General features: G+C 38.3%; 1 long non-coding RNA gene across 4 annotated transcripts in view; it reads right to left on the reverse strand.

Annotated features, from left to right (window-relative positions):
• Positions 1 to 12,583: 12,583 nt before the first annotated feature.
• The window catches only part of LOC140940985 (uncharacterized), a 223,164-nt gene continuing 209,558 nt past the window's right edge, over positions 12,584 to 26,189 (reverse strand). For all 4 annotated transcript variants that reach the window (XR_012166401.1, XR_012166400.1, XR_012166398.1 and 1 more), the window contains exon 4: positions 12,584 to 13,225. This is a non-coding gene — a long non-coding RNA (uncharacterized lncRNA). The remainder of the gene's footprint in view (positions 13,226 to 26,189) is intronic.

Here is a 26,189-nt window from a genome sequence, read left to right on the forward strand (position 1 = left end):
TTTTTGAATGAATGGGTAAGGACTTAAAAACAATGGAATGCTTTAGGCCAGCTTGCTGTTATATCATAAGGGCAGCCACATAAGGAAATGCGTGGCATAAACTTTAAAAAAACAGCCTGGTCATAACTGCGTCTCCTGTTGAAACCTTCCATAAAACAATTAAACTACAAAAATCTGATCAAAACAGATTTTAAAAGCAAATATGAAATGTCTGAAAAGTTGGTGGTGGTTTTGATTGTAACAGGGGAATGCGAGGTAGGGACAATAGATATATAATTGATAGCAATATTTATTTCCTCAACTCATATTTCCCTCATCATAATGCTCATATTCCCCTTGTCATATTCCCCTGCTGATAGTCCCCTCATCGTGTTTAACCATCCCAGTAAAATAACACAAGTCAGAATTTTGAATTTCGATTTAATGAACTTACCAAATTTTCCTTGTCGGTAGTTGCCACAGCGCAGTCTTACCCTTACATGACTTATTATTGGTCTCAGTCTTAAAATGTCCATGCATCTGCATTGATTTGACTAGTGTACATTTGTACAGCAGAAGTCTTTCTCTTCTTTTTGCACTATTAAAAGTTAGACCAATAACTGGTACAATTTCACTACCGGTATGTAACTTTTGCGGGATCCTTGTCCAGCACTCCCTCTTTGATGTATCTTTTCTACATTAGCTTAAAAAGGAGTTAGCCAATGTGTAAATAAAAAGGTCGCCAATCAACTGATCAGTGGCGAAAATGATTTTTATCTAATGAACAACCCATGTCCGCAGTGCACGTACCTATATCACACGCATTAATTAAACAAATACGGCTGCACGGTCACCCCGCCTAACATGTAAACGTGATCACATTAAAATGAGAGATTATATGGACAGGCGGGTTACCCCACCTAAGCGGGTTACCTACCTGGGGTCCTCCACCTCCATGTAAACAGGCCTTTAGGTTCGACGAGATCTCCCCGAGATCTCTATCATCTCGCAGTGATCTGTCTGGCCGAAATATATTTCATCTAGCTCGTACCGATCTCAGAAACATTACAAATCTCGCAGAGTTCTTGGCGAGATCTCTTTATCTTGCCCAAATGTCTTTCATTTAGGCAAGATCTCGTCGCGATCTCAGAGGAATTACAGAGTTCTTGGCGAGATCTCGTTTATCTCGCAGAAATCTTTTTCATATCGGCGAGATCTCGTTCGTCTCGCAGAAATATCTTTCATCTCGGCGAGATCTCGTCAGTATCTCGCCCGAGATCGTTTTCATCTCGTGCCGATCTCAGAGAAATTGCAAATCTCGCCGAGTTCTTGACGAGATCTCGGCGAGATCTCGTTTAACTCGCCGCGACCTCAGAGTCATTGCAAATGTCGCCGAGTTATTGGCGAGATCTTGGCGAAATCTCGTTATCTCGCCGAGTTCTCGTCGAGATTTCGTTAATCTCGACGAGATCTCTTTCATCTCGGCGAGATCTCGTCGCGATCTCAGAGACATAACAAATCTCGCCGAGATCTCTTCGAGATTAACGCGATCTCGACGAGATCTTTGTCATGTCGGCGAGATATCGCTTATCTCGCCTAGATCTCAGCGAGATCTCTTTTATCTCGCTTAGATCTTGGCGAGATCTCGTCGAGATCTCTGCGACAATACACGGGAACACACGTGAGACTGGTCAAGTCAAGCGGAGTCACAGATCGTACGAAGACCACTACAGAGTTTCATCCCTTGTCTCTTTGCTCTTCTTTTGGCCGTTAAATTGAAACCCGAGAGCATCTCCCAAGGAGACCGAGAGTTAATAGTTAACATGACAATATTGGAAACTTGAGACGTATAACTGTCGCGTCCTATTTACAACGTGCCAGGCAAGCAAACGCATTTGATACCGGCAATGTTAACCATCTCTGATCGGATTAAAATCTCTTCCACAACGACTCATAAAGTCTCAGGAAACACAGGTAGATAACAACTGATTATTTTATTACTTAATACAGCGTTCATCAGGTTCCCTGTGACCGAACCAGATGAACTTGTATTGTGTTATTTGAAGGATGGTCCCAAAAGAGGCCTCGTACGTGAAGAATCGTTAGTTATGTCCCTTAACTCTGAATTACCCCCTAGCGAATCCCTAGCATGAGTATCAAGCTCTGATCTGCATATTTTAATCGGTATCCGTATGCAAATGTGTCTATTCCATTTTCTGCAATAAATCGTTTTGAATCAAATGGGCTCAACGAGATTTTGTTCTCATGCACCCTATAAATTTCATGCCCTTCATTACGAAGCATGTTCATTTCGTGCCTGAATTGTTTTCTTGCTGAAAAGCGCCTATTTTTAATGCTCGTGCCTATTTCTTTTTTCACAACGTACGTTTTTGTGCCTTTCAACTTTTTGATTTTTGTTTTCCTCAGTCAGGATTGAGTACATTTTTGTCCGAAGGCAAACACACTCAATTATTGGCGTTACGATCATATATCTCGTCGTTCATCTTGCCCAAAACTTTTTTGTTTGCGGCGCTGTAAAGCGGATGATCTTTGGGATAATCACTTGCGTCGTACAAATACTTTTTGTCTACTCTCCTGTATCCTTGCAGACATCGCGGGTCTGAATCTCCAATAAAAGTCTGCCTGTATCTGTGTATATGAGTTGGCACTTTGCACCGTATTGCTTTCATAAATCAGGACGTTGCTGTTTTCAAGTATCGCCATCTGTGCATAAACGGGCTTGTCCAGCTTCACACTTTCCTTTTGCATGCAATGTTGTTGGAAAACTGCATACACCCAGGAAACAAAGGACTTGCTATCAATTTGAGAATCTTTTCTCTTTAATTTCATCACTACGGACTATTTTAAATATATGTCTACACGCTTCCGCACGTTGTCTAATTAGTTTTCTTAAACACTGAGTTGTTCTTGAGCCTGTAAAAGTTCTTTTCGAAATCGTTTGCCTTCCTGAATATAATTCTGTTTTCATCCGTATGTCAGTACGGGCTCCATCTAACGTTCTTGGTCAAATTCCAACGTTATGTGTACCCTCTTCAGTTTCACCCAAAGCTTCAGATAAAACAGCACTGCAAATTTATGTAATGAACGACCTGAGTTTCAATGCCAACTCATCCGCCATCAATTTTTGATAATCTGACAATATCCATTGTCTTTCGATTTTCTTTTTTTCAGGGGTAAGTGGTTAACCATTGTAGTCTTAATGCAAATCCACTGGATATTCCAGATCCTCCTCAAAACACTACGAATCTCTTTTTCATGAAAATCCCATTTAAATGTGTTGCAAAAGCCGTGAACACTTTTTCATGGCCGCGAAAACAGCAATTTCGGATTTCATGGTGCTAATTAAGTCAGGAAATTTTCATGAAATTCTTTACCAGTTATTTTCATGAACCATGACAAGTTTACAAAGCCATGAATATGGATTTTCATGGGCTATGAAAGTCTCATATATTATAGACTGATGCATTTCATGACCCCTGAAAAGGCAGTTACAGCCTATAGCATGTATTTCATGGGTGATGAAAGTTCTAATGGCCCATGAAATTCCCATGAAGGCACAATTAAAAACCCTTCTCAAACTCATTAATAATTCATAAGGAAAATTCAAAGGAAATTAATGTTTAATGAGTGTTTGGATATCAGATGAAAAACTGCTCATTTTTGCATCCTTAATTTCTCCTTCAAAAGTGATTTTGTTCGAGAAGAAATATCAAACATTCGACACAGTGTTTCATCACCTCGAAACACTGAAACACCTCGAAGTTCGTCAAAAATACTCCGCTGCGCGTCGTATTTTCAACTCTCTTCTCGGTGTTTCATCTGGTGATGAAACACTTCGTCTCATGTTTGATATATTACATGAAAGTGTCCAACTCACACTAGCACAAAAGTAGACATTAATGCCTTAGAAAAATGTTGCACACATTTATTAATTCGTAATAGCTCTTGCCAGATCTGTTTAAACCTAGGTCAATAAAGTTCTTGATGACACATACTGATGCCAAAAAAATTTGTGTGATTAAAAACAGTAACTTGTTTGTCCAACAACAACAACAACAACAACATAAGCTTTATTTGCATGACTATAATTATGTAAGTACAGTATTGCAAAAGCTTTAACATAAAAAAAAACAAACAACCAAACAAACAAATCATAACAATGATAATGCAATGCATTGAATGTCCAAAGAAATAGCTTCATAGACTCCTGTTAGTAAAAATTTATTATACTGTTTGTTTCAATCTCTTGTAACTTAAAGTTGCACTTTATGATTCAACACCATTTTGACTCCTTAGAGTCACGAAGGTAATGTTCTGGTTCTCTAAAGACTGAAGGTCTTGTTGTTCATATTCTCTGTCATCATATGAAATTTTAAAAAAATGTGGGAACTGTCCACGTTGCCTCACTGTCTTTCCATACTTGTCTTATTCTTTTTTCAGGCTTAACGAACGACAAAAAAAATAGGGAAACTGACTTCAGTCCAGACAAATTGCCTTTTGGGCCTGTTCACTTCTACTGCAGCTGTTCCCGTGTTTTAATACCAGTAGCAGACGGCAGGTATTCAGTGCATGAAAACCACATGCATAGTAATTTGCTAATTCATTGAAGTCATTTTGCCTAAATGTCCATTCTCCAATTGATTTGCCTGATCACATACAACACTCTTTAGTACACAACACACCTTGGATTCCATAGCGCGATTTACCTAGGAAGATCGAATTGAAGGGCCTCTGCTCGAGTTACCTATTCACTGTCCATAATACTGAAGTCTACATGTACCTCAGCGATCGCAAAGTTAGCTTCGTAAATTCTGATATATTTTGCGTGAAATTTTCTTATCGGAAAAAAAGCTTTTGATCCACAAGTGTAGTAAGCAACTGGGATATTCAAACGGTCTTCTTTTACCTGAGCTAGTCCAAACAATGTCTATAACATGTCTTTCGTTAAAGCTTTGTAAGTAAGGCCATCGTTTCTTGCAAAAAACAAAGCAAATTTTTTCCCTTGCTGCTGACACCTCAAAAGCTTTGGATTATTTCATTCAGCTCTTAAAATCACCGCTTTTTAGACTCACTAAACTCTATCACCGAACGGATTACCCGCCATGTTTTATGTTTGAGCTGACTAGTTACCAGTTTCCCACAAAGTAACTCAGGTCGCCACGTGCACCTTTTGAACCAATAGAAAAGCGAAAAATGAAATTCCGTTGGACCAGTTCAAATTCACGCGGACTCAACAAGGGTTCATATATTTTGCATCCAAATCGACGTTATTTTAAAGGCGGTTTGTTCATTTGTTTTGTTGTCCATATGAAGCATGCTTCCAATCAAGTTGGAGAACAATAAGTCAGCTGGATTGTGGATAGAAAGGCATGTTCCAGCTGATTGTGTTTTCATTGTTACATGGGTCATCTGATGGTAACTTTTTACACTTACTAGGGTATGAAGCTGGAGATTTTAGTTAAATCTTGCCGATGTGAGCAGGAAGCTTTAAGGAGTGATGCAATGAAATACCATTTATCGGCCCCTTTTTGTTTACTGCAGACATAATTGTAGTCTTTGTTACAAATGATCGATGGAATCCTACAAATTGAACACTGACAATATTCTGGCAGACAGCGACTTGTCAGAGTTGTCAAGACTTTAAATGTATGTTTAAAGACGAAGTGATTTATTAGATATCTTCAAACGCCTTGTCTACTACAAGTACAAGCATTTTAGTTTTCAGTTCATTTATTTCCAATCAAGAACTGAAGTAAACGAGCAGTTTTTCACACACCCATAACCTCTGTTCATAACTTTCAACCTTTTGAGGAAAAGTAAGAAGTTAGTCTCAAATATATCTTCTCTACACCATTAGTTAAGAAGGATGGAAAAACCTCTTGTTTGACCTCAAAAAAGAACTTTTTTTAAGCCAGCAATATTTACAAGATACAAGGAGAAATGTAAGGCCTAGTTATTATATAGTAACAGCACTTAAGGTAATTTTAATACATTGCTGCTTACGTACAGAATATTAGAGTGATTTCACTTAACAATTAATTTCAAATAGTGACAAGTGCACAAAAGAATATAATGGAATTAGTGTTTTAACATAAACACATTTTTTCATTCGTTTTGTTTATGTTACTATTTTTGCATGCCGTATAGTAGTGTGTAGTTGCCTACTATCTATATGTATTTCACAGGTTACGTAAAATCACTCTAAAGTTGTGTTATATTGTAAATTGATTTAAAGGTATTATTTGCTGGGAAATAAAGCAAGATTAACCCTTTAAGCCCTAAGAGTGATCAGGATCAAATTTCTCCTTGTAATATCAATGCTTTGTACAACAGAGTGGTCATGAGAATTACAGATATTATCACACAAGATGATTTTGCTCGATATTATTTTATCGACTTCTCCCCACTACTTCTGTAGGAAATGAATAGGGGTAACAAATGAGAATTCATATTTAGATTTTAGGGTTTAAAGGGTTAAAAAGTGATAAGTATGAAAGTTATGAAGAATTTAAACAATGATTATATTATATGAATTTAGCATGGCAGTGAATCAAAATATTAGTGAAAAAGAAGCTTAAGTCTATTTATGTTAAATTCATAAGATTTTATGATTTCTAAAGGATTGAAATGACTTACTGTATCTATCACCTTAGTGGGTAGAATAAATTTATTATGAAAGCAGATTGATGCTCCAGTTGGTTTTGGTTGTAAATTGTATATCTAAACTCTTCTATGTAAGATAGAAAGCGCAGTGAGAAAGATTAGGGTAAGCATAGTTTTTGAAATGATTGACTTTCAATGGGGTTTTAATGCCATTTTCATGGTACCATTTAGCCATTACTTTAACCCATGAAAATGTCAGAGGACCAGTCACAAAAAACATTTCATGGGCCATTAATTGTGAGTTTTTCAAAGCATTTTCATGCCTTTGTTAATGGTTGAACACATGAAAATACCCTTAGTTTTGGCCATGAAAATCTTGTGAAACAGGCATGAAAATCTTGTGAATTTCCCCTGAATAAATTCACAGGATTTTAATGGGTTTTTGTTTAGTAGTGAGAATCCATTCTCGTTTTGTCTTTTCTTCTTTTGGCAAGTATTTGCTCTTCTGTTGGCATGACTGTTTTCCATGTATGAGCAATAATTCAGTCCAAGAGTGAACCAAATCTTACCTCGAGTTGACAAACCCTCTATATACACCAAAAAACTGGCAATTATCTTCGATCACATTTAAGAGCCATAATGGCTTTTGATCACCGTAGATTAATTAGGCCTGGAAAAAAATCAGGCCGAATTTTTTTGCGTTCAACAAGTTTACTTTACAAAATCTTGCCAACACATCTGGATGCGTGTAAACCAACCTTTTATACCATTTATACATCACATCTGAAGTGAAACAGTGCTATGAGACACTGTTTTTATCTTACAGACCTCGGACAGAATGCAGTATTTCACAATTTTGCATTGCAAATTGCACTCATTCAATATTCAGGACGATCGAAGCACGCGTGGGATTTTAACTAACCCGTTGAAAAATTTCCACATTTACGGCCAGCCGGTTCTCACTTTTGCAGTGCGAGCTGTGGCGAGTGTTTGAATGAACACAAGCTCCAACATAATAAAGAATTTATCATGTTTATCTCTATTGAATGGTTAAACGCGCGGCATTTTGAGTACTCCTGCAAGTGATGTTCACTGAACGACTGAAAACATTCAAACGGCACCGCGATTAAAATTACAAGACAGACTACTAACAATCAATAAAAGAAATATAATTCGGTGATACATATACAGAGACAACAACCTTCATTCACGAAGACAAGTATTAAAGTGTCTCTAAAAATCCTAAAAGTCTTCAAGCTTAAAGCTTCAGTTTATGTTTTAAGCCGGATTCCTGGTGTTTGCTTTTTTTCAAAGATGAACTCGAAGCAAGAAATCGCTCAAAGCTTTCTTTTACAGCCAGAATTATAACTAAATACTCTTTGGAACGTTTTCTTTCTATCTGCTGTGAGAAAATGTTTAAAGGCTTTTTAAAATTCTGTAAGCTTATATCAAACGTGATACTCGGTCAGATCATTGTCTCAAATCTTACAAACGTGCATCAACTAAACAGCCGCATAAACTACGCTCGACTTCATTAAATTAGATATAAAAAACAAACACCAAATACAAATTACTCAGGCTTACCATTCGAGATGCAGCCCTCAAAGATATCAAGTAAGGCCAGTATCGCTTCAGACTTTGCAACCCTCTTACGCATCAAGCAAGGTGAAAAACGAAAACGATGCCATCCGAAATCGGATTTCCGACTTTGACAAGTGACGTATTTGTCAACAAAAAACCCAATAAACAAACTAACCATGAATAACGGAAGACTCCTGATAGAAGTTGAATTTCATTTTGTACATCCAGTGGAAAAAGACAGTTAAAAACATCACAAGTTGACACAAAACTGTGTCAGCTTCAGCTTTCAAAGTAAACAAGATTCAAGATGCTGCATAAATGTTCCGCATGAACTCACCTGTCAAATTTTGACCTATCAGAGCATAAAAATTGGACGTAGAGCGTGACCAACGCGTGACCATGGTGAGCAAAGTGAAATGCAACTGTCTTCCCTGCCTTTCATAGCTGGCTGAATTTTCGCGTCCGAGGTCACTTTGAAATCAAAATTTTAATTGTGCGGCACAAGAACACAACATATTTCATATTAATTTTGAAAAAATAGTAATAAACTTGAGCCTGTGATCATTTGAAAACTAGTAACTTGTCAGCGGATAACCTCAAAAAATACTTGACCGCGATGTGTCAACACCTGAGCCCGCAATACGGTCAAGTGATACTGGTCAGCGGATAACCTGTTTTGACAGCTGTCAATTGTTCACAACATTGATGTCCAATATGTGTGCATTATCAGTTTTCCTGTGCTCTCAGACTAGCTAGAAAGTATGAGATTGAACATTGATCGCGATCAAGTGAAACAATTAACTGGTTAGCAGACCGCTTCCAAACAAAATCACGTCATCTCGATGAGTTGACACATGAGCCCGCGATATCGTCATGTGATACTGGTCAGTGGCTATCCTTTTTTGACAACTGGCAATTTACCATTTTGTGAATGTCCAGTATACAAGATATGGACTTGCCAAAACACGCCTGAGACACCCCTCCCTCCGTTTTGATACTCTTCCCTACCCCACCCTTACAATCTGTAGACGCATACGTACGTACGTACGTACGCTCGGTCAATCACGTGACAACCAAACGAAAAGAGGTTGACCATATTCTATGAGTATGAGGCTCTGTCCGACGGGCACTTCGCGCGCGTGGAAGCTCCGCTAATATATAGATTTAGCCAGGGCTAAAAGCGAAGCTCCCGTTAATAAATTCATAATATAAATCAAACAATAAACTTGTAATCCACACATCAGGGCACATTCATTTGACGTTTGAGGCAAAGGCTAAGTGATTTTAGGGAAAAATAATTTGACAGTCCAAGAGTGAAACAGTTTTTACATCGAGTTAATAAATAGTCTTACTTGTACACCCAAAAATAGCAATCATGTTCGATCACAGTAGATTAGGCCTGGAAAACAAATAGACCTACCTATTCGTGTATTGTATTTGCATTAGCTGTTGCATCATAATGTGGCATTCACCACTCTCTCCAACATTGCTCCGTTTGAGAGACTATGGATAATTGGACAACCCCGAAATATAATTTTAAGAAACACACGCGCCACGATAGTCCTTGGTGGCAGCTAATTTACACGTTGCATTTCTCTGTCTAAAAGAGAGGCCAAAATAAAAAAAAACAGGTCGGATTTTTTGTGTTCGACAAGTTTAGTTTACTAGTAAATCTTGGCGATGAATCTGGTGGTGTGTAAACCAGCCTTTTAAACATACTTTTTCTCATCACGTCTCAGGTAAACAGTACTATGAGGCCCTTGTTTTTATAATACAGACCTCGGACAGAATTTGTTCTTTTTTGCCCTATTTAAGCTATAATTCTGCAGTTTCCACAATTTTGCAAGATAATTTGCACTCATTCAATATCCACGACGATCAAAGCACGCCCTTCCTTTGCACAACAAATTATAGCATTGAATTATAAAACGTTTTCATGAAGGAGAATTCTATAATGCTAGGTATTTCAGTTAGAAAAATCTGGTCCTATGTGATATTCAGGGTAATATGGGCTTTTAATGAAAACGATAAACAAATTCCCAAAATCACTTTTCGGCCAGCCGGACGGGGCTCACTTTTGACAGGCACCAAATTTGCAGTGCGATTAATAGAGTTACCATTTACGCTTCAACATGATAGATAAATTGTTGTTTAGGTTTTATTTCCCTTTATTTATTAAACTGCGTATGGTTTTGGTATGTGTAATCTTTAAAAGCGAGTGATATTTACGCGCGGCGTTTTGAGTATTCCTGCATGAGATGTTTATGTTCGACTGGATACAACCGGTGCAGCGATAAAAATTGCGAGAGGGACTACTAACAATCAAGAAAATAAATATAATTCGGTGAAACATGTACAGAGACAATAATTTTCATTCACGAAGAGAAGTATTGAGAGTAAAGTGTCTTTGAAACTCATGAGTCAGGTAAGCATAAGCTTATTTATGTTTTAAGCCGGCTTCCCAGTGTTTGCTCTTTTTCAAGATGAACTCGAGGCAAGAAAATCGCTCAGAGCTTTCTGTTTACAGCCAAAACCATAAGTAAATAATCTTCCGAACATTTTCTTTGAATTTGCGGTCAAAAAATGTCTAAAGGCTTTTTAAACCTGATACTATTGTGGGTTAGATCATTGCTCGTGTACAAACTTAAGCCGCATAAACCATACGCTCGACTTCAGGAAACCGAAAAAAAAACACATCAAAGACAACAATTTCTCAGGCTTACATGTCGAGATGCTGCTTCTGAAGGTCATCAAGTGTTCCAGAATTTTCAACCCTCTTACGCCTCAAGCAAGGGCAAGTGAGTAAGCTCATTTTTGAAAACGATGCCATCCGAAATAGGATTTCCAATGACTTTGACAAGCGGTGCATTTGTCAACAAAAAGCGCAATAAACAAACCAGCCATGAATTACAGAACAATCTTGATAGCGGCTGTATTTCGTTTTGTACACCAAGTAGAAAAAGCCAGTTTAAAACATCACAAGATGACACAAAACTCTATAAGCTCCAGCTATCAGTAAGCAAGTTTCCAGACGCTGCATAAATTTTCCCCATGAACTCACCTGTCAAATTTTGACCAATCAGAACATAAAAATTGGACGTAGAGCGTGATCAACGCGTGACAGTGAGAAAAGTCAAAAGTGATCGCCTTCCCCGCATGTAAATGTAAAAGCCGGTTGAATTTTCGCGTCCGAGGTCAGTTCGAAATCAACAGTTTAAAAGTGCGGCTCATGAACTCGACTTATTTCATATGCTTTTTAAAAAAATTGAACTTGAGCCTGCGATAATTGAAAAGTAGCAACCTGTCAGCGGATACGTTAAAAAAACACTCGAACTCAGTGGGTCGATACCCGCGATGGGGTCAGGCGATACTGGTCAGCAGAAACACTATTTTGACAGCTGTCAATTAATCAAAACATGGATGTACAATATCAGGTTGCAGGCCCCTGGCAGGCTCCCGAACTAGCTAGAAAGTGTGAGATTAAACATTGGTATACCTGTGGTGCGGACGGACGGAAGGTCGGTTGGTCGGTGTATGGTCACGTGATTGCCGAATTTTCTAAGATGGATCGATTTTCTAAGCTATGGGACTTTGGGACGAATTGAGCCCGTGATCAAATAAAATATCAGCGCAAAACTTTAAACACTACGTGACCTCAATGGATAGACAAATGAGCCGGCGATACACTCAGGTGATGATGGTCAGCGTATACTCTAGTTTGACAGCTGTCAATTAACCTTCATTAGAATGGCGAATATTCGAATTAACAGACTACGAGTGTGAGTAAGACATATCCGTCCGGCATGTAGTTGAAAATGCCAGATCGTGTACCTGAGCGAACCTGAGCCCACGTTATTAGTTTTCTGATAGTGGTCTGCACATGTCCCATTTTGACAGCTGTCAATTGACCTTAATTTGGCTTGCCAATATATCTTTAAACGACTGTCAGTCAACTGACAGCCTTGCCCGGCGTAGTTTTGTTTTTATGTTGAATTGGTAAGTGTGACATATTATATCAGCTTATATGTAAGGGGCAAAACGACTGGTCTTTCATCTGAGCCCGCGAGATAGTCATCTGATAATTGTCAGCGGATGCCTAATTTTGACAGCTGTCAATCTAATCGTACTCATACGGATGGCTTACATAACTAAGAGGCTAGTCGAGTTGTGCAAGATCTATTGTGACATTTGACATCGGCTTACATGAAGCGTGTGTACGGGTGGGCGTGTATACGGGTGGGCGTGTATACGGGTGGGCGGGCGGGCGGGCGTACGCTACGTCATAACCAAATTTTCTCAGATGGATAGTTTACCAAATTTTCTTACCCATGGTGCTCCGCTCTGCGCGCGCTTCGCGCGCGCGAGGAGCTCCGCTATTACTAAAATTTGATTTATAATGTACTCTTGTTGTAAATGTTTATTTATTAGCTTGATAGAAGCGTCTTTTGATATATTTCTAGATTTCTTTGCAACGGGTTGAAGCTTATTTGTTTAAAGTTTATTGTTGTAAGTAAATTTCTCTTTTAGCCTTGGCTAAATCTTTAATATATTACTCTATCAATAAAGCAAACGGATCTATTAACTAACCGATTGTTTATTTCCTTTGCCTTGATACAGCAGAATTAGTAAATCTTTCCTTTCTTTCTTTCTTTCTTTCTTCTCTTCTTCTTTTCAAATTTTAGAATGCGCTTACAATTAATTTAACTCTAACAGTACCGTAATCGTTTTCAGTTTCTATTTTTTCAAATTGTTAAGACATGCTTAGTTTATTTAGTCTTGGTTGTCATTTCCAGCCTTGCAGTGATCGGGCCTTATATTTGACGTGGGCAGTGTTGTCGTTGTTCTTGGCATCTTCGTAAATGCGCGATGTCTTTTTACTCCTGTCATCGGGACGTTTCCTGTAACTTTTCGAGCCAATGATAGCGCCAACATCCGGAGTAAATATTAATCCGAGCAGTGCCACAATCACTAAAGCAACCATCAGCTTTGCCATTGTCACTGAAAGTTAATTGCAAGAAATAGCCTTCGTTAAGGTGATTTCCTTGAAGAAAAAAAGAAAATGAGCAATCGGACAACTACGGCGAACACAGCGCTTTAATACAATCAACTTCTTGCTACATGCACGTTGAAATTAAATATCTTCTATTTATCCCACTTACTCTGCATTTGTTCGTTCATGTTCGATAAAAACATTAACAATTGCAAAAGAAAATACAGCATCTGCGGAAGCCTCTCGGCAGTTTTTAGTTTGAGCAGTATAGAACATGAGGGTATGGGGCCATTTTGGATTTGACCTTGACCTTGGGAATCCGGTTTGAACCGGTTTGTCGGCACTTAAAGAGATGCCTCTTTACTCTAGTATGCAGAATATAAGCGCAGATATGTAAAATATTATATATAGTAATAATATAATGAGCCGACGTAATGAACTTATAAGAAGATTGTTATCTGGGCTTACAGATAGTGAGTTCGAGAATTTAGTACGAGTGAGGGAAGAAGCACGCCATATTCCTGCTCCGAGGAGACAGAGAGAAGCACGCTCTATTCCTACACAAAAATGGGAGTTAAGTTAATCCGCTATTTTGAGAATAATCCCATCCCAGCATAAAGGCCTGTTCCTATTAGTAGCAGGAACATTATATCAATACATATATGTTATTGACCGGCTGGGAAGTCCGTATTGGTAGAAACTGTGCCCCGGGTCTTGAGTACCGCCCGAGGCCGTACTCAGACCGAGGGCACAGTTTCTCCCAATACGGACCGATCTAGGCCGGTGAATAACATTTTTATTTTTTTTCTACTGAGATTTAAAAGATTCAGGAAAATTTTACTGCAGCCTCCAACCTATGTGTGTTGAAGACGGATGCGTTTGTACTGCTATTCAAAGCGCCTGATCGATGGCAAACCAAAACAAAACATTACAACATGATTTTTAACCTGTAATTTATATTGTCACAATTAAGCTCTCTTTAGAATAAAGAAAGGATTTGTGTCTTGGTAGACAATTCATAATCTGAGTGTCAAACAAGGATAACAGAATTGACGAACTTAAAAGCCACAGCAAAGAAAATACAGCAAAGATTCTCTTCGGCTGAATATTTACTTTAAGATAAATTCAATCGAGTGGGATAAAAACTGCACAAAGGCTTTATAAAAAGAGTTAATTACACATACCAATCTTAGGGTTTGAAGTGAATTGGAATAAAAGAAAGCGACGTGAGTAACTAAACAGTTATATAAACATAGAAATAAAACGGCGATAACTGACTGCTGGAAAAGTTGTTCGTGTTGTTTATTCAAGATTGAAAGCTACATGCAATCGTTGACAACAACCGTTTCTGAAAAGTAGAAAACGAGCGAGGCAAAATGCAATGAAAAACGGCAGAATCTAGATTCAGACAGCAAGAAAGGAAAACAAACCTTATACAAACAGAGGAAAAATGTCGAATAAAAGGTGCATAAGAGCAAGATTGGAGTACTTACAGCGTAGGCTATAAAGCTAGTGAAGCGACATTACGAGCCGCCTGTTTTGCTTTACTTAAGCGGTTTTCTTGGCTGACTTGCTTGATTCTCCCTTCAGATGTTTTTTCTGAATAATAAAATTCTAGCTAACGCTAATAATAGCGCAAGTTTCAAAAGAAAATGGTTAAAAATCGCCAGTTTTGCTCATTCACAAACAGCAAACAAACTTGTGAATGAAGCTGCCAACGATTCCGCCCGGGTTAGCGGGCAAGATCGTAAAAAAACGCCCGCTCTCGCAACCAATCAGATTGCAGGATTTCGAGGATTCCGCCCGCTCGCAAGCTCAGAAAAAAATAAAGTAGTGCATGAACCCACAAAAGGTAGTTTACATATACCCCTGCCAGCAGAGCTCCGAAATGCTACAAAGGGATTCGTTAATATGAAGAATGATGACAATGAGTGTTTTCGTTGGTGTCATATATGATATTTGAATCCACAACAGGATTATCCATATAGAATCAAAAAATCAGACAAGAGGATGGCAGAAGAAATAAATTACCAAGGTACTGACTTTCCTATTAGTGTAAAAGATTATACCAAAATTGAGGTGCAAAATAGCATAAGTGTTAATGTTTTTGGCTATGAGGACAAACAGTTTTATCCCATTTATGTGTCTAAGCAGAATAATACCTATTGTTAATTACTGAGGGAGAAAAGAAACATTATGTACTAATAAAAGATTTTAATAGCTTGATGTACAAGACTAAGCACAGGGAGAGAAATCATTTCTGCATGCATTGTCTCCAATGTTTCAGCGCCGAAGAAGTACTCTCTAAGCATAAGACTAATTGTATGGTAATAAATGGCGAACAAGCAATAAGAATGCCTCAAAAGGGCAATAATATACTCCAGTTTCAGAACTATCATAAGCAGATGCCTGCGCCCTTTGTTATATAAGCTGATTTTGAAGCTATTAATGAGAAAGTACAAGGATGCCAGCCAAGTGGTGCTATGGTTGAGTAGTATGCTGCTACAATTAAGTTCGGCTCGTGATTTACAAGCTTTTCTCGTGTTCTCCCAACATCCCACGTGGGTTATCACGCCGGTTAACCCATAGAAAGTGTGGTCTATTGCTTTTATAAAATAACTTCTAGTAGAATTGAGTCTTTTAGGTAAAAAAATATGGTTCGAATACCGTGATCAAGTCACGTCTTCTCTCTAAAGTCATCATAAGCCAATCATGACTCACGATTTAATAGCGTTGAACTTTCTCAAAACTCAGTTCAGTCAAACAACAAACAGCAGCACTTCAAAACACGAGTTTTTGCACTCATTACATGATAACTTATGAAAGCCGTTTTACAGGAAAAGTCAACACATATTCCTGCGAACATACAATGAAAGACTGATACGTTCATGGTTTGTTTACTACAGAAGTAGAAATTAATTGAACACCACACTGTACGCAGCTGTATTTTGTTGAGTCGATCCGTAAGAATTTCATTGTTACAGACGGAATTGACAGCTATTGTAATGGAGGACTTCATTCACTTTTTACAAGCCGCAGTGGTTTGAGATCTGTTTTCTGGACTTTATTATGATCAAGAAATGCTGCGGTAACGACGTGGCTGCATTTGCGAAGTTGTCGCATGTAACTTTTTTATGCACGTATAGCGACCGATGAAAATATGTCAGTGGTGGAGAAAGGTTTCTTTGCCGTAGCCACATATTGGCCTTAATAATTGTCGATTCGTGAAGTCAGGTGGTTTGAGGTAGGTTATGGCATCCATATCACCGAATAATTTGTGCAAATGTTGGAAAAAACCAGCCCAAAACTCTGACACCTTTCATCATCGTTGGCAGCTTGTTTACAACCTACAGAGGCGGATTTTGTACCATATCTTGATCAGAGATCTCTTTTGGAACAATTTCTTTCATTAAGGAATTTAATTTTGACATAAAATAAATCAAGAACGCTAAAAGTATCCGTTTTGTTGCTGGTTGGCACATGGTTAAGGTTTCCTAGAGACTTTCTACACCAGAAATTCACGCAGTTGTTGTCTTTCTCTGCGATTGGCATCGTCGTGAAATGTAAACTGTTTTCCAGCTTTTCACTTTATAACTTCTAAAGCTATGGCAGAAGCGAATTGTGAGGTTCAGTAATAAAATGTGGAAACCAACGCTTTTAATATTAAGAAGGGCAGGGTAAGTAACTTGTTCTGTTTTTTAGCCTTTCTAAAATCGTTGATAGCAGATCAATAGCCGGTTTTGTTTATGGCTCGTGGTCCGGATGCCTTTTTCTATGGGTTACGGCATAATAAACCATAGGTTTTTGACCAATCAGATCACGCGTACTATCTCAGTTATTTTATAATGATAAATATACTAAACCAGTGAAAATTTACAGAGGGGAGGATTCTATTAGTAAGTTCATACAACAGATGCTTTCAGAAGTGCAATACTGCTAGAAGATTATTAGTACCAAATTCAAGAAGCCTCTGAATATGACTAATGAGGAGGAACAGATGTTTAAGTCTGCAACGGAGTGCCATATTTGCGGCCAACAGTATAAGGAAACAGATATCCGGGTCAGGGATCATTGTCACATTACTGGGCAGTACAGGGGATCTGCGCATCAGGACTGTAATCTGATGCTGCGGATAAAAGTTTAAGATCCCAGTCATTTTCCATAATTTGAGACGTTATGATTCCCATTTTGTTATGGAGGAGATAGGTTCCATAGTAAAAAGCAATAATTTTGATATAAACTGCATCCCTAATAATATGGAGAAATACATGGCATTTATGCTGGGTAAACACACGCAAGTTTCCAATATATGGCTAGTAGTTTGGGGAGATTAGCAGACAACCTTCCTGCAGATAAGTTTAATTACTCTTCTCAGGCATTCAAGGGGGAGAAACTAGCTCTTAAGAAAAAAAAAAGAAAAAATAATACGATTAATGGACAGTTTCCAGAAGTTTAGCGACCAACAACTACCCCAAAAGAGGAATTTTATAGTGTTCTTACAGATGAGGGCTGGCTTGAGTTGGGATGCTATGTTGAAAATAAAAAATGGAGCTTATGACTGATGTGGATATGTTCAAATTTGTTGAAAAGGGGATGAGAGGTAGGATTTCCTACATTACTAACCGATATGGGGAAGCAAATAATAAGTACATGAAAGAGTATAATTCAGAGAAATCCAGTAAGTACATCCACTATCTAGACGCTAACAACTTATTGGATGGGCGATGTCTCAGTGCCTTCCAACAGGTGGATTCAAATGGTTAACCCCCAAGCAACTTAATAAGATTATGAGAAAGACTATATTTAGCTTTTATTAACCCAGCGGGAGGTCTGTATGGGAGAATCTTGACCGAGGTCGCTAGTACAGACCGAACGCAGTGAGGTCTGTACCAGCGACCGAGGTCAAGATTCTCCCATGCAGACCGACCTAGCTCGGTTAATAAGATGTTTATTATATGGCCAAACAAGAAATCAAGGGAACAAAAACACAAATAATTTTATTTGCCTCCCTGCGCGGGCTCAAGAATTTAGCTGGCTTTCTTCTGTCACTGGTCTCCAGTCCAAACGGGAAAAAAGTCCAGTTTTGTACAAACTTCGTCAATGAATGGAGACAAAATTTTTCATACAGGTTCAATGAAAAAGCTTGTGGTTGAAACAGCAATTTATGAAAAGTGACGAAAAGTGCAACTGCAATGTAAGTAATACCTGTTTGTGCCTCGATCGCTCAGCGATCGGTTTTCATTCGGTCTTGCGATCTTCGACTGATCACCACAGAAAACGTTGATGTTAAATGTGCAGCCTTCGAACTTGTCAATAGTGAGCTTAAGATCCGACGACGGCGAGATTCTACGACGGCAGACTTGGTCGAGGGGGCTTGGGTGAGGTCGCCGTCGCAATAGCGCGAAAAATAGCATTAAGAAAGCTCGCGCGGCGGCGGGTTGTTGCAGCGCCTTTTCCTGTTGAAGTTAAGAAATAAATACAAGAGCGATGGCTACTTTTAGAAAGGTTCGTGAATTGTTACTGACAAGTTTCGATGATGGCGACATTTCAGAAGATGAATTTTTACTGTTGAATAATGTCAACAGATCTAAAAACCCGGATATTCCCTGCCAGAATTACGAACATTTTGACCTCGACAGGCTTGACGAAAGTGAATGCTTAGCAGAATTTCGTTTCAGGAAAAGTGACGTACCAGCTGTTCTCAAAGAGGCAATGGGGTTGCCTGACTCGTATACATGCGAACAGGGGACCTTGGAAACCGGTTAAATCGATTCACCGTTAAATCAGTTCAGATCTTTCTAAAGCAAATCAAAGCGGTCTTAGTCATGTTTGTGTACATGTGTACATGTGTACATGTGCAATATGCCGCCTAATTCAAGCATAAACTTATCGTGATGTTGTATTTTGAGCAGTTTCGAGAAGCAAGCGTTTCGTGTCTCAACGCCGATGCAATTTTTTTGCCTTACTGAAAGCTCTTGATTAAAATTACATTGTAAGAGAAGCCGCGAAAAAAAAAAACGCTTTTTCGAGAAAAGATGAGTGACAAAATCCATTGGACCTCAATTTAATAAACACATCAATAAACACAAGAAAAAACTTGTAAAACTGACTGGGTTGCTTTCTTTGTCGAGTTGACCGAGTCCATGGCGATTAACGAGTCAAACTGTTTAGAGAAGGCAAACAAATTTAATTTAAATACCGTGTTCAAATCGTTTAAGTCGCTTAGAAATTCGACAAAAATGGTCTACTGAGAATAAACTGTTAACAGTGCTAAAGAATTTCGCTCAAAATGTGTTTAAGTGTCAAGTTTACTCACGTTTTACACGCGACGGCAAAATGGCCTTCTTCACGTCACAGACAAGGCCGCTACGGCGGGAGACTTCGTAACGACGGCAGCAGGAAGTCTTTCTAGCAGTAATTTCACTTCCGCTCGCCGTCACAGACGTCTGCCGTCGTCGGATCTTAAGCAGGCCAATATGCGCTCTGGCAAAAATTGCCTGAGGCCGGATTTGTTGGACTGTGAAGACATTTTGCTGTGTTGTAGTGGAGGTACTGACTTGGTTTTCTTCGGACTGATCGGATGTACCTGGCTCACCATTCAGGATAGCAGACATTTCTCGCTGTCGCTTCAGAGATACTGAATGGTAGCTGTCGAGGCTTTTCAAATTTTTGTGACCGCTCAGCTGTGCAACGAAGTTTTGCTGAACGTCTGCTTCGAGAAGTCGTCGAACGCTGGTCTTTACCGGAGTGATTAGAAACCTTTTTGTTTGTGTCAAAAAACTGGAAGCCGCTTAAAGTACCCGGCTCGTACTCAGTGCCATTTTGTTTAGGAACGGCGATGAAAATTTTGGACAAAAGAAGGTCGAGCTCATTGGCAGGTATGTTTCCAATTGCTCTAGACTCTTTCAGTGAGTCACAAAATTTCTTCCATGCGTTTAAATCGCTCTTAGTCTGGTATTGAGTGTTTTTTGATTTCTGCTCCTGCAAAAATTTCTCAATTTCGACTTCATCTTTGCTCGTAGCTTTCTCGTCAGGACTCATATTTGCCAACGTTTGCTCGTTTTCTTTACCTGCCTCCTCGTGAAGGTCCACTGATTCTTCCATTTAGTATTATTTACAGGAACAAGCCAATTTATTCCTATTCTTTGTTTGTAACTTTTTGAGGACAACTGTACGTATGTTACAACAACATCGGTCTAGATGCCGGTCTAGATGGCAAAATCTAGACCGCGCTCAAGATCGATTTAACCAGTCAAATTCTTGAATCTGTTTGTTTGCAGTCCGTTTGAGACATGGCCATATAATAATGCCTGATAATAAAAAGGGATATATATTTGAGGTAGATTTAGACTATCCTCAGGAGTTACATGAACTGCACAATGATTATCCTTTTGCTGCAGAAAAAATGAAGGTGACACCTGATATGCTCTCACCATACTGTAAAAATATCCAGGAACAGTTTGAAATTACAGTTGAGCAGGTTGCTAAGCTTATTCCAACACTATCCAGTAAAAAGAATTATGTCATGCACTATAGGAATTTGCAACTCTATCTGTCTCTTGGTTTGAAACTAAAGAAAGTACATAGAGTTTTGGAATTTGACCAGTCACCATGGTTGGGGCAATGCATTAATTTTAACACACAGAAGCGTATGGGTGCTAAGAATGCTTTTGAAAAGGACTTTTCTAAACTATTAAACAACAGCGTATTTGGAAAAACAATGTAGAACATAAGAAAGCGTGTTGACGTGAGATTGGTGACTGATAAGAAGAAGTTATCCAAATTAGTATCCAAGCCAACATACGTTAATACTAAAATATTCAATGAGGACCTTGTAGCGGTTCATAAAATAAAAGAATTACTGACACTCGACAGACCAGCTTATGTGGGAATGTGCTTTCTGGATCTTTCAAAGAGACTAATGTATGATTTCCACTATAATTACATTAAAAGCAGGTACGGAAAAAAGAACAAAATTGTTATTTACAGATACAGATAGCCTTTGTTATGAGATAGAGACAGAGGATATTTACAAAGAACTATGGGAGGATAAAAACCTGTTTGGCAATAGTGATTATCCAAAGGAGAGTCCATTTTTTGACTCAACGGATAACAAAAGTAGCCGGTATGCCTATTGTGGAATTTGTTGGGCTCAGGAGTAAGATGCATTCTTATGTGAAAGACAATGGTAAAAATGAGAAGACTGCTAACGGGTTTAGAAAATATTTGATCAAGAAGAACATTACTCATGAAAATTATAAAGATTGCTTATTGAATGGGAAACAAATTTTACACAGCATGCGCACAATTAGGCGCGAGTTTCACCAGATTGGAAATAAGTTTGGGCCGTTTTGATGTTCTGGATGATGGAATCCATAGTTATGCTTACGGCCACTGCCAAAATTAACAAAACTGGTGGCCACCAGACCTCAGGAGGGGCCCCCCCTCCCCCCATTTTCCCATCCCTCCCCGTTCCCCAGTCACTCCTTAGAAGTTTTTTTTGTTTTGTTTTTTGGTTTGTTTTGCCCACCACCACTTCCGACCTTCTAGGCTAGCCATCTTCGAAGAACTCTACACTTTTTCATTTTATTTCATTTTGTTTTTTCTTCCTCTATGGCTTGAGAGTGAACTGGTACTTCTACCAACTCAGTTTAGACCGGGTCAGTTATAGCTGTACCCACAACACCCTGACACCGTCTACAAGGAATTTTTCATGTAATCTGTTATTTTTCCTAGTATCCCATTTTGCCAATTTTTCCCTTCCAATGTTGATATGGCCGCCGCACGGTTTTTACGACAATATCAACAAGGGTATCTGGTACTAGTATTAGTTAGAAAGGCCTTGCGTTTTGCCAATTTATGTAATACCTTCTCCGAGACACATCCTAATACTATTTTAAACGAGCTTTATAATTTATTATTTTCTTCAATGTGGGCCGTGATTTGTGTCTCCTCCAAGGGTTTTTTTCCCTCTGATAATACGCAATCTCTGTGGGAGCAAATATATTTGAAGAGATATTAATATATAGTAGTATAAAATAGATGGAGTGTAAAAATATTCATGAGTTTTTATTAAACGAAGAGAATCAAGCTATCTGTCCGTTTTGTGATGAGCAATTGACAGATGTTAAAAGTGTGGAAACAAAATGTTGCGACCGACCAAATATAACTGTAGACGGCTTTAAAATAGTCTGTACTAATTGCGGCTCTGTCCACAGGTTTAAATCGCCGAATGAATTTGTGGATTTTTATGAGAATAGACTTGGGATAAGAAAGAAATCTGTATACCACAGAAAATATCATATTTTGAATGTCATGAATGATATTGCTCAAAAGAATAATATATAGAGATAGGATATTATAACAGAGAAAAATTCTGAGAATATTCAGATTGACCAGGTTTCACCGGAACTTGATACTAGCCGGAGGCGGATGATTAGTGTCAATTTTATTCTCAAGCAATTATTCGACATTTTAGGAATAAAATACAAGTTTATTCCTCTCACTCGGTCAAAGACCACGTTAAAATATTATAGCTAGTGATGAAGATAGTTTATGTCTTAGACAGGAAGTGGGGGGAATCCCCTACTCACCGGACATAAACTTTACTCTAGTATAAAGATTGTGCCTTAGGCCACCTTACACGAAGTACTATCCAGGCATGTGCTCAGTCCGCCATCCTGTTTTTATCGATGGAGACATTATTTAGTATCTATTGGACGAGAGAGGAATTGTTTCCCATAGTGTTTTTCAAATTTTGTCACCAATGGGGAAAAATCTACAATTGTGTCATCTAAAATATTCAATTCCTTCAGGAAATCATCTTTATTCAAGGATCCGCCACGAAGCGCAGTTCTGAGGTCGAGCAAGACTTTCTCGTAAGTTGAATAGGCAAATTTGCTCATTTCAATCTTTCGTTTATATTTTTAGTCCCAGGGAAAGTCTTAAGTGCCAAACCAGCACCAGATATGCTTCCAATAATTGCTGGATTGGCCGTCAATACACCCGCAACAGTCCCGATTACTATCAAACCGGTGGAAGCCATATTTATGGCTAAGTTTTTTTTTTGAAATATTTATAAGCTTTTTGATAGCACCAGTGTCTATAGTGGTAATATTTATACAACTCCTTAATCTCCTGAATCTCTTCTTTTGTTTTATTTTTATCAATGTGGTTGAAGTTGAATATACTCATATATGTTATTAGTTTAGACTATTATAGGATATATGAGCTGTTTAACTTCTCTTGTATCATTATTTTGTGATATTGTAAGGAATCAAAATTGTAGTAATTTGGAGAATACATTACTTTATGGATCACTGCATCTTCTGAGAATATTTTGAATTTATAGTAATCCATAGCTAAAAAATTTGAACTTTGTGTTACAATTGAGGAATAATTGGATATTGAAGCTTTAACCTCTGGTGAAGGGCCGCTACCTTTTTTAGTTAGCCAAAACACAGCTCGTTTACCATTGAAGCTGTTAAGTAAAGTGTTAGAAATTTCATCATGACTATTAGTTTGTAATTTTAATTTTTTTTTTGTTGTATGTTCATAAATCAAATGTGGTTTTTCATAAATTCCACCGTCTATAATTGTTTTTATACCCATGGATCTATTTAGCCACATTTGCATTTGACTGCACGTCTTAATACTTTTGTAGCTCCACCAGCCCGGAATGATATAATTTAACTTCTTAAAGACTAACGGATGTGAGACTTCTTGGCAGTTAATTTCAAATCTCCAATGAAACCAGCTTTTTTCCGTACTAAGGAGGTCCCATTGTGCAATATCTGACTTCTTTTGCAATCCTCATTGCTTCGCTATCGGTTTTTCTCTCTGTGGCGTTCTGCTGAACAATTTCAGCGTCTTTACTTAAATCCAGGAGGACTTCACGACCATCTTTTTATGGCTTTAAATCTAGACACTGCTCTTTTATGTGTTTACATTTGTAATGTGAACTTGCTGTGAAATATCAACCAGCTCCTCTGCTTTAGCCTTGCTGCATTCATTCTAGGTGGCTCCGATAACTTGAACACTGAATCATTTTGGTTCTCCAAGGAACTAAAAAACAATAGTTCTGTGAGCGCAGTGCCGGCGTAGCATATGGGGTCGTCATAAGTTTGTTTCACGGTTTGATTTTTTACTCCTGGTACTACTGGCAATGCATCAAGTACTATAAAAACCAGCAGTTAGTTTAACGAGTTGTGATTTATCTCTAAGGATGCGAGAAATGTTTCTTGCACCGAGGTTAAAAGTATAGGTTTTGTGAATCGATGTGAAGCTCACTAACACTGAAGAACAGATGCTTGACAGAGCGGCCTTTGTATCTGTAGTGCTCCTTTGAGGTAACTTCATTCTACTGTCATCATCTTTTCATCTGTCACTCGCTTTGTTTTTTTTTGTGTGCTCTCTTTAGTTTATTAAACTGATTTTTACATTTTTTTATAGGATGACAATGTAGTTTTGTAGTTTTGTAGGTTTAGGATTTTGTTGTTATTTTTATTATGTAAAGCGCTTTTGGACCATTGGGAATTGGCGCTCTATAAATATTGTATATACTATATTATTGTATATATTATTATTTGTGCTTTTTTTCACAGAGTAACTTTGATCTTTAAAAAACCGTTGCAAATGGACGCAACATTGTTGGCCAACAACTCCCAATACTGTTTCATTTTGCACACCCTGTTGCATGTTGTTCAGTGTTGTTGGGATCGAAGTTGTTGCGCAAAGTCTGAAACCAGTCAAACGTTTTTCCCCATGCAAACACACGCAACATTGTGAATTGTTGTGTCCGTTTTCACGTAGCTCTAAGTGTCAGTTGTCGGGTGTTTCAAAGGCATACACAGCTATGTTCAAGGGAATTCGGCATGCTAAGTGGCAATCGGAATCATACCGTGAATCTGACTCTTTTGCACTGAATCGAAATTTTCTGAAGAATCTTTTTGGCACAAAAAGCCCTGTCTCAGTCGATTCTGACACAATTTTGTACTATAAGCTTTTCCGGTTTTTTTTTCCTCCGTTTTTTCTACAGCTCGGCACTTTCAGTCTTTGATATTAAGATAAAAATAGAGTGTAAGGGAGATAAGTAATATATTATTATATGAAAACTAGAAATAATCAAAATTTGAGTGGGGGCAACAATGATGGAAGATGAAAATGCTTTCACTCCCCTTAATTTTCGTTAAGTGTTTATTACTTCAACTAAAAAAACAAGTAGTTTCACGTCAGTTTTATACATAAGAATTGTTCTGGACGGTTTTTACCTGCTTATTTTCTACTCTGAGAAATTCTCAACTTGAATCTGACGTTTGCCGCTTGGCGTAAACGTGAATCTTAATCTCTCTAATAGGACCTACTCGACCCCACTCTGAAGGTCTCTGTAAGTGTTTCATATTTTATTTTTGTAGTTGGTTGACGGATAATTTAAATTCCTATAAAGTGAAATTCACTTTTATAAAAGTATAAAAATGGAACATCTTTCCGAGGGTGAAAAACGGCATAGTCTCACACGCGAGCAAAAAGACCAGCCATTCCAGTCCGCCATGTTGAATTTCCCTGAGTAGCCTGGCCTTTTCTTTCTTCCGTATGAAGTTTTGTTTGTTCCATCAGGAAGTATCTCAAACATATTAATAAGGTGTTTTGGAGTGTCAGTGGGTGCACCTATAATAATATTGTGTGCTTTTAACTCAAAATTAATTCCGCCCTTGATAACTTAACTTGCCTCTACCTGGCTTTTCCCTCTGACAAGAATTATTCACACACTTTATTCAAATATTTTCATAAAATCTCTCGAAAAAGTAGGTAACAGGTATTTTATAAGTTTTATCTTCTGCTACTGTTAAGAAAATGGGAATTTAAAAGCTTTTCAGACTGCTTTTCTCCCTTCTTTGAGTCTTTTCAGGACCAAAACAAAAAGACCATGGCCCCTCCCCCCTAGGGCACAATCTGCCTCCCCCTGCGCATATTTGAGTGGGGTACATGGCTAAAAATAGTCGCTAGGACTTGTACT

This window comes from Porites lutea, chromosome 6, assembly GCF_958299795.1.
Source record: "Porites lutea chromosome 6, jaPorLute2.1, whole genome shotgun sequence".
NCBI classification, from domain to species: Eukaryota; Metazoa; Cnidaria; class Anthozoa; order Scleractinia; family Poritidae; genus Porites; species Porites lutea.